The sequence below is a fragment of the Hemiscyllium ocellatum genome, chromosome 22, assembly GCF_020745735.1.
Source record: "Hemiscyllium ocellatum isolate sHemOce1 chromosome 22, sHemOce1.pat.X.cur, whole genome shotgun sequence".
Classification (NCBI taxonomy): Eukaryota; Metazoa; Chordata; class Chondrichthyes; order Orectolobiformes; family Hemiscylliidae; genus Hemiscyllium; species Hemiscyllium ocellatum.
The window spans coordinates 35299255-35313103 of record NC_083422.1 but is presented as its reverse complement, the minus strand read 5'-3'; the positions used below and the strand labels follow the sequence as shown (position 1 = coordinate 35313103).

General features: G+C 38.4%; 1 protein-coding gene across 6 annotated transcripts in view; it reads right to left on the bottom strand.

Moving 5' to 3' along the window:
• The window catches only part of LOC132826279 (arginyl-tRNA--protein transferase 1), a 209734-nt gene that overhangs the window by 127379 nt on the left and 68506 nt on the right, over positions 1-13849 (bottom strand). The gene's annotated exons all lie outside the window — the stretch shown is intronic.

Here is a 13849-nt window from a genome sequence, read left to right as displayed (position 1 = left end):
AATTCCCATTTTTATAGTTTATGGCAAAATCAAACACATTGTTAAAAGAAGCACAGCTGTGTATTATGATGAATATTATGTTAAAAATCTGAGTTTATATTTTACACTGGTTATTAACAATTCACATTAATGGCTCAATTACACAGGATTCCACTTCCTTCTCACCAAAGTACTACAGCCCCATCCCCATGGCCATCCCTCAAAAACAAAATTTCATACACTAGTTTTACAAGAGCAAAATAACAGAATAACTAATTTGTGAAGAAGATGTGATGTTCCATTGCAAGACAATTAACACAGTAAGATCATGTCTTCAACCACATTTTTAAACAAATATTTGCTTAAGGTTTTTTTAAAGAAATAATATTCCTCATTAAAAACTAATAAGCTAAGTAGAACACAACCTGTTTTGACAAGCAATGAGGCATAGAACCAGAAAGGATTTCTTTTTTTAAAAGAACAGTGAGACATTATAACCATAAAACTGATTAAAGGAGTCAGTAGATTTTATAAAAGTTAAATGCTATATTATTGATATTTTTAACTTTACTCTTGGGCCTATATCGATGTGTTACATTGGCATCCTTTCATCTGTGAGAGATAAAAGACACTGAGGAAACATTCATTTCGGTTGGGTGTCTTTATTTGATGAACATTTGGTGGTGGCTACAAAAGTCATTCAAGGCAGATTCTGCCTCGAGCACAGCACATGAAGCAGAGTAATATTGCAACCTCTTGCTTTCAGCACTACTGCCTGTTGCCAAGCTACTGGTCATTATAGTAATGTATGCAGGCCAGAGAAGATATCACTACTTCCTCCTTCTGACAGCTAGTAACTCCAAAGTGTGAAAGTCAACATCTCAGGTCTTCAAGTCATACTTAGCAGTATGTATGAAATGTAATCGAAAAATGTGGTGCTCAGGCAACATCTGAGAAGCAGCAGAGACAATGTTTCAAACATAAGCTCATCATTAGGAATGAGGGGGTGGCCCAAGGGGGTTGAGAGATAACTAGGAAAGGGGTGCTACTGGTGGAGGGAGGGGGAGAAAGGTAGCTGGGAATGCGATAGGTAGATGGTGGTGGGGAGATATGGTGATAGCTCAGAAAGAAGGGTGGAGTAGATCGTTGGGAAGGAAGATGTACAGGTAGGACAGTTCAAGAGGGTGGTGTTGAGTTGGAAGGTTGGATCTAGGATAAGGTGTGGGAGGGAAATGGGGAAACTGGTGAAATTGACATTGACCTCATGTGGTCATCCTTCGCCTTGGGACTCTCCAACCACACGGGGTCAATGTCGAATTCACCAGTTTCTTCATCCCTCCCATCTCCATCTCAATGATCCGCTTCAGCCTCCTTTCTGAGCTATCACCATCATCATCCACTGCCATCTAACTATTGCATTCCCAGCTACTTTGCCCCCAGCCCCACCCCTCTCCCATTTATCTTTCAGCCCCATTAGGCCACCCCCCTCATTCAATGTCTTATGCTCGAAGTGTCACCTCCCCTGCTTCTTGGATGCTGCCTGACCACTGTGCTTTTCTAGCACCACACTTTTTGACTCTGATTTCCAGCATCTGCAGTCCTCACTTTCTCCTTATATGAAATGGAGCCTTTGTTGGTCATCTGGCTTCAGCTATCTTACCATGCAGAAAGTGTGAGCAAGCCTGTTCAACCAAAGCACTGTCTGATTAGTTTTAAAACCCTCCAAAGTTCTTCCTTTGTGAGGATTGCCACATTTGTGATTTTGTTGTGTTAGCGTGTACCCATAGTGTGTATATTACCTATAGGGATGCAGGAAGTCAAATTGTAGGAGCCTCAGCCTTTGACCTTGTCTAACAAGTTTGAGATTCTTGACCTCTGTGTGAATGACAGCAGGGTTGAATGGAGAATGAGCAAACTTACCACAGCACCACGGCCCAGAAAGCCATTCCAAAGGGGCGAGGAAACAAATGTACTCCGGGATCATACAATCAGGGGAAGAGATATTGTTTTCTGTGGCCAGGAAAGAGTGCCTAGTGCCTGGGTTCAGGATACCTCATCTGGGTTGCAAAGGAATTTGGAATGGGAGGGGAGAGACCTAGTTGTCATGTCCATGTAGGTACCAAATATTGGCAGAAAGAGGAAAAAGGTTCTGAGGGAATGTGAGCAGCTAGGGGCTAAATTTAAATTCCTGATGGAGGGCTTAATCCCAAAACAACAACTCTCCTGTTGTGCTTTTCCATTGCCACAGTTTTCAATCCTGATCTACAGCATTTGCAGTCTTCACTTTCTCTCAGTTGCTAAATTGAAAAGCAGAGCCAAAAAAAAGGTAATAACCTCTAGATTAATACTTTAGTCAATAGCAAATTGACACAGGGACTACAAAATTAACGAGGTAAATGGATGGCACAAACAATGATGTGGGAGAAACTAGTCTGAATTCATGTGACATTGGCACCAGTACTGGGAAAGGAGGGTGGTGCTCTTATGGGAGGGGCTCCACCTGAATCATATTGGGACCAGAAACCAGGTGAATTGCACAGATAGGGCTTTAAATTAAATAGTGGGGGAGAGGGTTCAGTTGCATGAAAAATTACGGAAAAAGTTCAAAAGGGGAAGGACTCAGAGATTATTGATGTTTCTAGAACAAGTAATAGGACAGAGAGAATGTGGAAAGAGGCAGGAATCAAACTTCAGGCACAGCAGAGAAGGGTAAAATGGGTACTAAAATGTCTGCAGCATATGAAACAAGATAAATGAGCTAGTCACAGATTCACATTAGCAAGTACGACATTGTGGTTATTACAGAGATGTGGCTGCAAGGAGATCAGAGCTGGGAAATGAATATCTAATGATTCACGTCCTATTGAACGATCGGCAGATGGGCAGAGTGCCTGGTTAGTAAGAAATGAAATTAAATCAATAGCAAGAATTGATATAGAGTTGGAAGACACAGAACCTTTATGGATAGAGTTGAGGAACAGCAAGGAAAAAAGTGTGCAAGTTATGTACAGGCCCCCTAGTAGTAGTCAGGATGTGGGAAAGAAAATGAATCACGAGATAGAGAAGGCAACTAAGAAAGACACTATGAGAACAATCACACGGAACTTCAATGTGCAGGCGGACTGGGAAGATTATGTTGGTAGCAGATCTCAAGAAAAGGAATTTGTGAAATGTCTCCAAGATGATTTTATTTGGAGCAGCTTGTGGTACAGCCTGTTAGACAACAGGCAATTCAAGACTTGATTAGGGAGCTTAAGGTGAAGGAACAGCTAGGGGGAAGTGACCATAGCACGAGAGAATTCATCCTGCAGTTTGAAAGGGAGAAGCTGTATTCAGATGTAACAGTATTACAGTTGAGAAAAGGAAACTACAAAAACATAAGGCAGGAGCTGGTCAGAGTTGATTGGAAGGGGAGCCTGCCAGGCGAGATGGTGCAGCGCCAACTGCAGAGGTTTCTGGGGATAATCGCTGGGGACACAGCAGAAATTCAACCCAAGAAGAAAGAAACATACTAAGGGGAGGAAGAAATAACAAAGCAAAGGAGACCGGGCAACCATGACTGACAAGGGAAGTCAGGGATAGCGCAAAAGCAAAAGCATACAAATGTGGTGAAGATTAGTGGAAAGCCAATGGATTGGGAAGCCATTAAAAACCAACATAGAACAACTAAAAACACAATAAGGGGGGTGAAGATGAAATATGAGAATGATCTAGCTAATAGTTTAAAAGAAGATGGCAAGGATCTTTTTTTTAGATACATGATAGTTAAGAGTGAGGCAACTTTGGACATTAGAATGGTGGAAAATGAGGCTGGAGAAGCAATCACGAGGAACAAAGAAATGGTAGAGAAACTCAATAGGTATTTTGCATTTGTCTTCACAGTGGAAGATACCAATAGCATAACAGAACTTCAAGAGCATCAGAGGGCACAGATGAGAATAGTGGCCACACTAAGGAGACATTTTGGGCTCTGTATCTAAGGATGGATATACTGGTGTTGGAGGGGATCCAGAGGCAGTTTATAAGAATGATGCAGGAATGAAGAACTTAGCATATGACGAATGGCTGAGGACTGTGGATAAGTACTCAAAGTTTAAAAGGATGAGGGGGGTTCTCATTGAAATATACTGAATACTGAGAGGCCTGGATAGCATCGACGTGAGATATTTCCACCAGCAGGAGAGACTATGACCACACAGCACAGCCTCAGACTGAAAGGATGACCTTTTGGAACTGAGATAAGGACAAACTTCTTTGGCGAGAGGATGTGAATCCGTGGAACTCATTGCTGTAGAAGGCTACAAAGGCCAAGTCATTGAGTGTATTTAAGACTGAGATAGCTAGTTTTTTGATAAGTAAGGGGATTATGGTTTACAGTGGAAAGGCAAGACAGTGAACTTGAGAAACATATCAGCAATAATTGAATAATGAAGCAAACTCGAATGGGCCAAATTATCTAATGCTCTTCCTATATCTTATAGTATTAGGAGTTTAAAAAAAATTGAGAAAATGCACCATGTTGCAATACGGTGGCACAGTGGTTAGCACTGCTGCCTCACAGCGCCAGAGACCCGGGTTCAGTTCCCACCTCAGGTGACTGACTGTGTGGAGTTGGCACAGTCTCCCCGTGTCTGCGTGGGTTTCCTCCAGGTGCTCCGGTTTCTTCCCACTATCCAAAGATGTGCAGGCTAGGTGAATTGGCCATGCTAAATTGCCCGTAGTATTAGGTGAAGGGGTAAGTGTAAGGGAATGGGTCTTGGTGGGTTGCGCTTCAGCGGGTCGGTGTGGACCGAAGGGCCTGTTTCCATACTGCAAGTAATCTAATCTAATCTAATCTAATATTTGGTATGCATCACTGATACTAGTGGTCAAGTCAATTGACTTGCTTATACAGTAAACAGGAGAAATTATATTTAAAAACTGCAATACTGGACTAATTTTAGACAGAAACAGCAAGATTGATGTACTATGCAGACATCACTACATGCAAGTGGACACAGAATCAAGAGAATAATATTGTCGCCTTAAATCCAACTTTTATTAGTACATACTTAGGCTTGCACCAGTACTGAAACCTTACAGATTTCTGCCCAATTATTCCATCATCTAAGGATATGACTTGAGTCCAGAATCAGGTTTTTTTTTAAAGAAAAGGGTACAGGGTGAGAAACGGCTTCACTTACTCAAACAAAAATAATCCTCCACTTGTCTGAAAACACATCTTTTCAACAGCATCTGCTTAAACAATGGTCTTGAATATCCACATTTCCATCAACTCCCTAACCTTTCACAAACAAACGTTGGTTTCAATTGAGGGAAGCAGCAGTACATTTCTTTAAATGACTGTGGCACTTCCTTACACTTGTGTTTTCTGAAGAATCAACATCTATTTTTCAGTGTACCAAACCTATAAACTGAAAAAGTTCTCAAAATGTGTGACACGATACATCATCTGTGACATGACACTGCAAAATTACAATAATGGGCAATCTAAATTTCTCAAACTAAAGAAAAGAGTTCCTGCCATGATTTATGGAAGAATCAGAAATTTTAATTCTCACTCAATGTTGTGTATAACAACAGTTCATGAAAGAGTCTTATTTTTAACCCTTTTAATATAAACAGTACGTTTTGTTTAACACTTCAGCCACTGAAGGCTTTGGAAATTGGCACTGCATCAATTAGAGTAAAAAAAAGTTTAGTTCTGAAAAACCTTCTGTTTTATCCAGCTGAGGTTTTATAGCAATAGCAGTTTCAGTTGTATGCTACAATAATGGATGAGTATCAAAAATGAAGTGTCAGGGTGAATTGTATGAAGCAAATGGCGAAAAAGACATTGTCCAACACTAATTAGTTAAAAAATAATTCTCAATTGTAATTTCATCCTCATTATTAAACAATTTTAATTTTCTACCAGAGTCCCCAGTTACTCGGTTGGACGATCAAAATTTCACTTCATATTAAGAAATGTTTTGTTGAAATAACATGAATCAGCATAATCAAATGAATTTCTTTTCTGCACAGAGTTGATGATATTAGAAAATAATTACAAAAGAAAATCGTGCCTTTACAATGCAAGGACGCAGAAAGGTTCTATTTATTCAGTCAAATTGACTGGGACATTGTAGTTCTAAACCTGAATACAAGAGAACAAAAGTAGACTGATTAGATGATAACCAAGTCAAACATTCTGGTGGTATTTCAGTGTGTTGTCTTGTACATATTTCATATTTATGCAGAGATTATGCAAGTTTGTGTATGTGTGTAGAACCTGTATTTTCAAGATTTTTATATCATACGTTAAAACATCCACTCCATGCTTCTAGCTCCAAATTTCAACTCTTCTTACAGTTTCTTTACATTTTGAGTCCACATCCAGGCTTCATTCCCAAAAGGCATTCAATTCAGTGTCACACAACAGACTGGTGAAGAAAGTTATAGATTTAAAAAAAGGAATACAAATTTGGTTGAGGGATAGGTAATAAAAAGTATTGGTTAATGGATTTTTTCCAGATTGGAAGGTTTGTGGTGTAGTTCCTGAGGAGTAGGCATTAGGATCCTTGCTTTTCCTGATTATTGACATGCAGGGCAGAATATCAGAGTTTTCAGGCGACATCAGACTTGGGAGAATTATGAACTGCACAAAGAACAATGTCAAACTCAAAAGGACATTAATAGTTTAGTGGAGTGGGCAGATAGGTGCAGATGGAGGCAGTGTGGAAAAATGAGAAGTGATGCACTTTGGTACAAAAGATAAGTGAAGCCAGCGTCAAATCAAAGAAATTATTCCAGTGTGAAGGAGTGGCAGGACAGGTAAAGACAGCAGGTGAAGTGGAAAAGAGTATTCTAGGTTTCATCAATAGGGGTAGAGATTACAAATGTGAGGAGGTTATAATGCGTCTGACCAGTCAACCTTGGCTAGAATACCCTGGAAGGACCTGGAATATCAGGGTGCCATATTTTAACATGTGAATGCATGGCTGAAAGTGCAGAGGAGTTTACAAAAATGGTCCTAAAGATGAGACAACAGTTACGAGGAAAAAATGGAGAAGGTTGAGGGGAGATTTGAAATAAGTTTTCAAAATCATGAGGGGTTTAGACAAACTGGATAGGGAGGAAAAACTGTTCCCACGTGTAAATGGAACAGGAATGCAGTTTTACAAAAGTAGGAAATACAGATGTGAAAAACTTGTTTTTAACACAAGCTGCATAGATAGGGTGCAGAATGCACTATGGAGTTGTTGTGGACTCGGGTTCAATTGGGGCATTTAAGAGTACACAATGATTTTAAATAGAAATGCTGTTGAAGATAACAGGAGAAAGAAAGGACAATTAGAACCATTTTAAAATGCTCAGCATTGTTGGGATATGCAGACCAAATGGCTTCCTGCTGTACTTGAACAATTCAGTGATTCTGTGAAAAATAGTGAGCACCAACAGAAAACAGGCTCATATAGTTGAGCACAAAACAACTGAACATTGCACTGTAGAGTCTGCTTCACTTAAAAGGTTCATCTGACATATGGAACTTTATAACTGGCAAGTTACTAATCAAAAAGGGTGATGATATTGACCTAATTGTTACAATGAGCAAAAATAGCTGCCATCCAAAAAATCTATTCTATACTGAATCAGTAGGCTACAATATCAATGTCAAAATAAAAGTAAAAATTAAGCTGAAATTATCCATAGTCATTAATAGGCCTCAAAAAGGGTACGTCAATTATATCCAATGATTACTTATTTACTGTAGAGTACAAACTGTTAGCAATGCAAATGTTCTAAACCAGCGGAAATCCATCACCACCACAAAAATTTCGTTCCACCACCAACAAAAAATGAGCCAACAAAGTATCAGTCTAATTTATGTGCCACATTCAAACAAAATGACTTTGATTTATTTAGAGACTTTTATAGAAAAAAAGACTTTTCAATCAAAATTAGTGGGCGGCACGGTGGCACAGTGGTTAGCACTGCTGCCTCACAGCACCTGAGACCCGGGTTCAATTCCCGACTCAGGCGACTGACTGTGCGGAGTTTGCACGTTCTCCCCGTGTCTGCGTGGGTTTCCTCCGGGTGCTCCGGTTTCCTCCCACAGTCCAAAGATGTGCGGGTCAGGTGAATTGGCCATGCTAAATTGCCCGTAGTGTTAGGTAAGGGGTAAATGTAAGGGTATGGGTGGGTTGCGTTTCGGCGGATCGGTGTGGACTTGTTGGGCCGAAGGGCCTGTTTCCACACTGTAAGTAATCTAATCTAATCTAAAAATGTTGAAGAGAGAAACTTTTCATTATTTCTTTGGTTGTTGAACTGGACTTAAATTATACATACAAAATGCATTCTCAGGATTAATAATTCCTTCTTTGGCTTTATCATAACATTTTTTTAAAAAGAAAACACTGAACTGATCACTTTTACTCTTTCAAATGCAGCAAAATCAAACAACATTATACATCAATTATGATACTATTGTTAAATCACTGGGAGCTTTGCAGTATGAATTTGGGGTCTGTATGAGATATTCAATGGTGTTGCTCACTATTACTCTCAGGAATTTGTCCAAAACGTGAATAGATTTAGCTTGTGTCAACACTAGGACACCCTTGTGATCCAAATTGGATGCTGCATTCTTTGCATAAGATCATTTGCGTTTTCCAACTTCTGGCAGATAAAATTGATGAGCCCTCCATTAATACAAGGTCAATGCAAAAATCAAGAAGCTTGTACTATTTTGCCTATTACTAGCCCGAGCAAGATAGTTCTTGCAGAGCTTAACTTTTTCTACAATTCGGTAATAAATAACAGAAAAAAAAAAGCATACCTCCCACGAATGTCAAGACACAATGCTGATTTGTGTTTTCCTTAATTACTGGTCAGTTGCTACCTGGACTAACCAGCTGCACATCTCAATTTCCACCAATTTTCTCCTGAGCCTTTTGTGGTACTGAGTTGTACATTTTTGCTGTTTCTTGATTACAGAAAATGGAGCTTGGTTCTTGATCCTTCTCGGTTCAATGATAAACCAGTAGGATAGCCAATTAAGTTTATCACCTCTTCTGAAGAGTATGCTCCATCTTTTCGTAAGATTAGGGCTCTCATCAACTTAAACTTTGGAACCGAACACTGCAAACTCATACAAGAATGATCAATCAATAATAAGTGTGAATCTTTACCTGGTGCTCTGAAATAACACCCAATCCCCATCACCCAAGATCATAAGTGCGTTGCATTAATGATTCTGAACCATGGCTCAGCTACTTTTTCCAAACATAGATCCAAGCTCAACTTCCACGCTTTTGGATTCAGTTAAATATGAATCGCTCTGGAGCTATTTTCCAGATTTGGAAGAATAGGGTACAACAAATTAAATACCAAATACAATAGGGTGAAGAGACTTAGGAATTTACAGGAGCGTATTTTTTACATGAATTGCCTTGTTTTGGTAGAAATTTTAAGACTTCAACAACTTTTTAAAACCAAGTTCACGCCACCTTGAATTAAAAAACTGCTTACAGCACTGAGTTAAGAAGGTGGAACCCAACACAAAATCAACAAAAGATCTACTGTAATAAACCTGGCTTCTGAATACAGTACTGTACAAATGAAACAAATGCACCTTCACTTGCCCCAAGAACTTGCTCTGCTTACTGAGTCCACCTGTGACAGCACTACAGGAACCACTGCTGCTGCTGAATGTGATTTGAAGTTTCAACTAATTCATTTCAAAAAAATCATATTTAAGATGTTTCATCTTCATAATTCTTATCCTTATTTACTTTAAATCCTTGCGTACTACTTTAACTGATAATTTATCACTTTTACTAAGCAACATTTATGTCAGTAACTTTCAGCAATACTTGTGCAATAAGCTAACCTTTTTATTTGGTTTAAAACAAAGCTATGCAAATGGTTATTTTTAAACAGAAACATTCAAAAATTACAAGGGGGCTACGAACAAACTTGTACAAATTCTCAGTCCACAGCTTGAAGGAAATGCCTGGTCTGTGGTTGTGACGTTGAAAAGTGAGTTTGTCCACTTCAGTGGAAAGAATCAAAAGGTAGAAAATTATTAAAATGAAGATACTGCAGAATGCTGCGGTACAGAGGGATCTGAATGACTTGTATAAAATCATAATAAGATTGCATGCTGGCATAGCAAATAATTAGGAAGGCAAATGAAATGCTGACCTTTACTGCATGAGAGGTAGAATATAAAAATAGAGAAATGTTGCTACAACTCATCAGCTTTAGAACTCTTCAAATCGACACCACATCTAAAAGTACTGCACTGAGTTCTGGTCTCCTTTTTAAAGGATGGATAGAATTGCATTGGAGTCCGTACAGAGAAAGTTTAGTAGTTTATTCATTGGTCACCTCATGAGGCTAGAATGATCTACCCAGACAACAGTGGAGGCTGGGTCATTGAATATTTTCAAGGCTTAATTTGACAGATTGCGGATTAACAAGGGAGTCAACAGTTATGGCAAAGAGGTAAGAAAATAGAGTTGACCCCTGATCAGATTAACAAACGGAAAATGGCAAAGCAGATTCAAACAAACAAATTGACTACTTCCGCTTGGATGTTTTAAAAAATCAACCTGCGTTGCTTGTACCTTAACATTAGCGTTTTATTGCATTTTTGAATGTTGTATGATGAACTTTGGTGGATCATTGTAGTATTTTACAGCAATTGGGTTCCACTAGCTCAAACAACAACGTAAGAATATAAAAAGGCAACAGTTGATTGCAGAGTTTTTTTAAGGCACAATAGCACTCTAATGTCTTGAAATGTTCAGGTTTTCAACTCCTTGTTCATACTGATCTATATTTATACAAAATAAGCAGTAATGTTTCTCCTACAACAATAACATGGCCAAGACAGCAATGGCATACCATACAGCTGTAGAAATAACCGGCAATAGATGACATAACTCAAAGCGATGCATAATTTCGGACATTAACCTACTTAGCTTTTAAGAAAATACATTATTGTTTAACAAATCTTTCAAGACCATAACAGATCATCTCTACCATCTGTATACATCTTAATCTACAGAATATGGAAAGATATGAAGCTTGCGCTTTCCTCCAAATAGTACATATATCAATTTCTAGCTGCAGTCTCAAAGTCAGTTTTTCTCTGACAGTTTACTGCTTCATGTTTTCATCTTCATATTCAATGATCTTACTTATTGTCTGCTATTTCAATGCTGTATTTAACAAAAGATTAATTGTTTGCTTAGATCAGGCCTGTCCTTCTTTGTGCTCATATCACATAGCTGATCATTCCACAGAAATCTTTCTCCATACGCCTGATGTATGTGTAGTCTACAGGTGAAACTTGGGTTTGTGATGCAGATGGGAGGAAGGGTCGTAGATTCAGTTGGTGATTCAGGCCTTTTTGTCATTGGCAACACGCATTTCTCCAGGAGACCACAATCTCTGGATCCAGCATCATCCAGGTATAAAGACATCTGTGAAATTAATGGCATTTGCTTCTTGCATGCCATTTGCTTCAAAATCATGCATTTTGTAGCAGACCACTACAATCCTTGCCACTTTTATTAGTGGCGTACTGTAGAACATTCTCCAATCTGTCCAAGTTTTAAGCAGTCCAATCATTAGATCATCAAATGTGCAAGATATCATTCCAGTTTTAGGTTGTTTTTGATAAGCAGTTGTGTAATACTGAAGCCATAGTTTCAGTAAGTCGACCCTGCCTTCAACATTCATCTACCTTCTTATCCTTTCTTGCTGAATAAGTCATCTATGTTACATAAGGAAACGTTAAAACCATTTTAAATGCCAGATATACAGAATCTTAAGTAATTACTATGTTGTTCACATCATTGTTTTTCAGTCTGATCAGTTGTGGCACAAATAATGGCATAAGTGCAACATCGAAGACATATACATGCTCAAGATAAAAACTATCAAGTTTGCAAAGGTCAATGGCAACAGGTGTGCCAAGAAGCTAACTTTGGTGTAACACAGCTTATAGTGTAAATCACTCATTCCAATTTTACCTGAAGTTTTACTAATAACATTGTCTCTTGATAAAGCAATATTATCATGTCACAAGTTTGAAGCAAGTTCAAGCCCAGTATGTTAAATAGACTCAGAGTAAAGAATCTGTCTAAATCAGCTCACATAGGGGAACCTAGCTGGAATATTCAGCTTTAAGAATTAAATGGACATCACTTCAAGCTGCTCACTGTAAAGCCTCTAACAAACCTGTAAGCAAACAGTAGGCATTCCATAAAGGTCTGATTCAAGATGGAGAGGTGACTAGTTAAGTACCAGATTCTAATATAACTGTTGCTGAAAGTTTTTTTCTTTAGAAACGATCCACCAATGGTTGCAATCTTTCAGTTTAGTGACTTATCCTTTAAACAAGTTACCTTTACCTAATGTAAGAAAGAACTTTATACTATATCTAAACTCTTAAAGACTATCACCTTTAACATTTTGAAATCTATAATTTACTCAATAATCTATTTAAGCAAATCCTGGCGCCAGTGGAGTTCAAGTCTGTCATTAAATCTGACGTCAACATACACCCAAAAGTTTACAATCTGTACTCTTTACTAGGCAGTCAGCGTAAATAACCTTTCAAGTCACTGACTGTGCCAAAGGTACTTTTTTAAAAAAATTCCCAAGACTGCCTGATATGATTTCTATGAATTGTGGTTATGTTTGTATGAAGAAAAGCCTGCTTTTTTCTAAAAGACACAGGAGTTACAAACACATTCTGTCAAAGATGTGAGTATAACTCAACATCTGTTGCAAATAATTGCACTAATGACACAAAGGTTACTGACCCATTTACTGTAGAGGGACAGAAAGATTACAGCATCACCATAAAATAACCTCCAGCTCACATTTCATGAATAATTTACTGCACCTCCTGCACATTGGTTTTGTACAGTAATTTCAAAGGAATCTTTGTATAGCTAGTTTCTATAAAGGCATCATTACTGGAGTGTGATGCATGACTTAGCATATTCTTTGCCAACTGCCTGCTCGACTTTGGAAAGTCTTGAAAAACCAGACCCAATACTGATACATTTGCAAGTCAGCAGCTCATGTGGTTTGGAATCTGCTTCTTTCCATTATGGCAGGCACTCTTGCAGATGGCCCACCAGGGACTTAGCTCATTTTGTTTTTTTGGCTGGTTTGTTCCCCCACCATTTACAACTGCTGTTCATTTACAATAGTTTTTCGTAAAATGTTTCAAAGTATACAGAAAACATGATACAGTATGTCAGTTGGCATACATTTAAAAGTAGGTTGGCATAACTTCATCAGCTAGCTCTAATAAAAAGGAGGAGCTGTAGTTGGGCATTTTTTTTTGTAATCAGCTAGATTATTGTATTAAGGCCATGTGTTACACTGGCCCATTATAACTGGCTTTCCCCAAGTTGGGTGTCCATATATTCAAAGCTGGGGGCCCTGATAAATGTTAGGATTATTTTAATGAGTTTAAACTACAACCATACAGGGTCCATTATTTGAATAGAATATCAACAAGCAACATCACCAAGCTGATGTGAGCACACAAAACTAAGGTAGTAAAATTGGATTATTGCTGGAATAGTCAAACTTTGTTCTTGTGTGCCAGGTAAATAAATTCAGCTTGGGGACATACATGAAGAGAGAACTTAGAGTAAGTATGTTCTTAATACATAAAAATGTGAATAGAAGTACATTCATGAAACCGCTGTCTTAACCTTCAACAAATTAAAATTTGTACCAATTCCTGTCTGAACACAAAGACCTCAACTTACATCAGAATGCATACCACTGCATATTCTAAATTTCTGAAGGAGCTGTCCAATTTGTCCCAAATTCATGCTCTTTCATCATAGTGTGT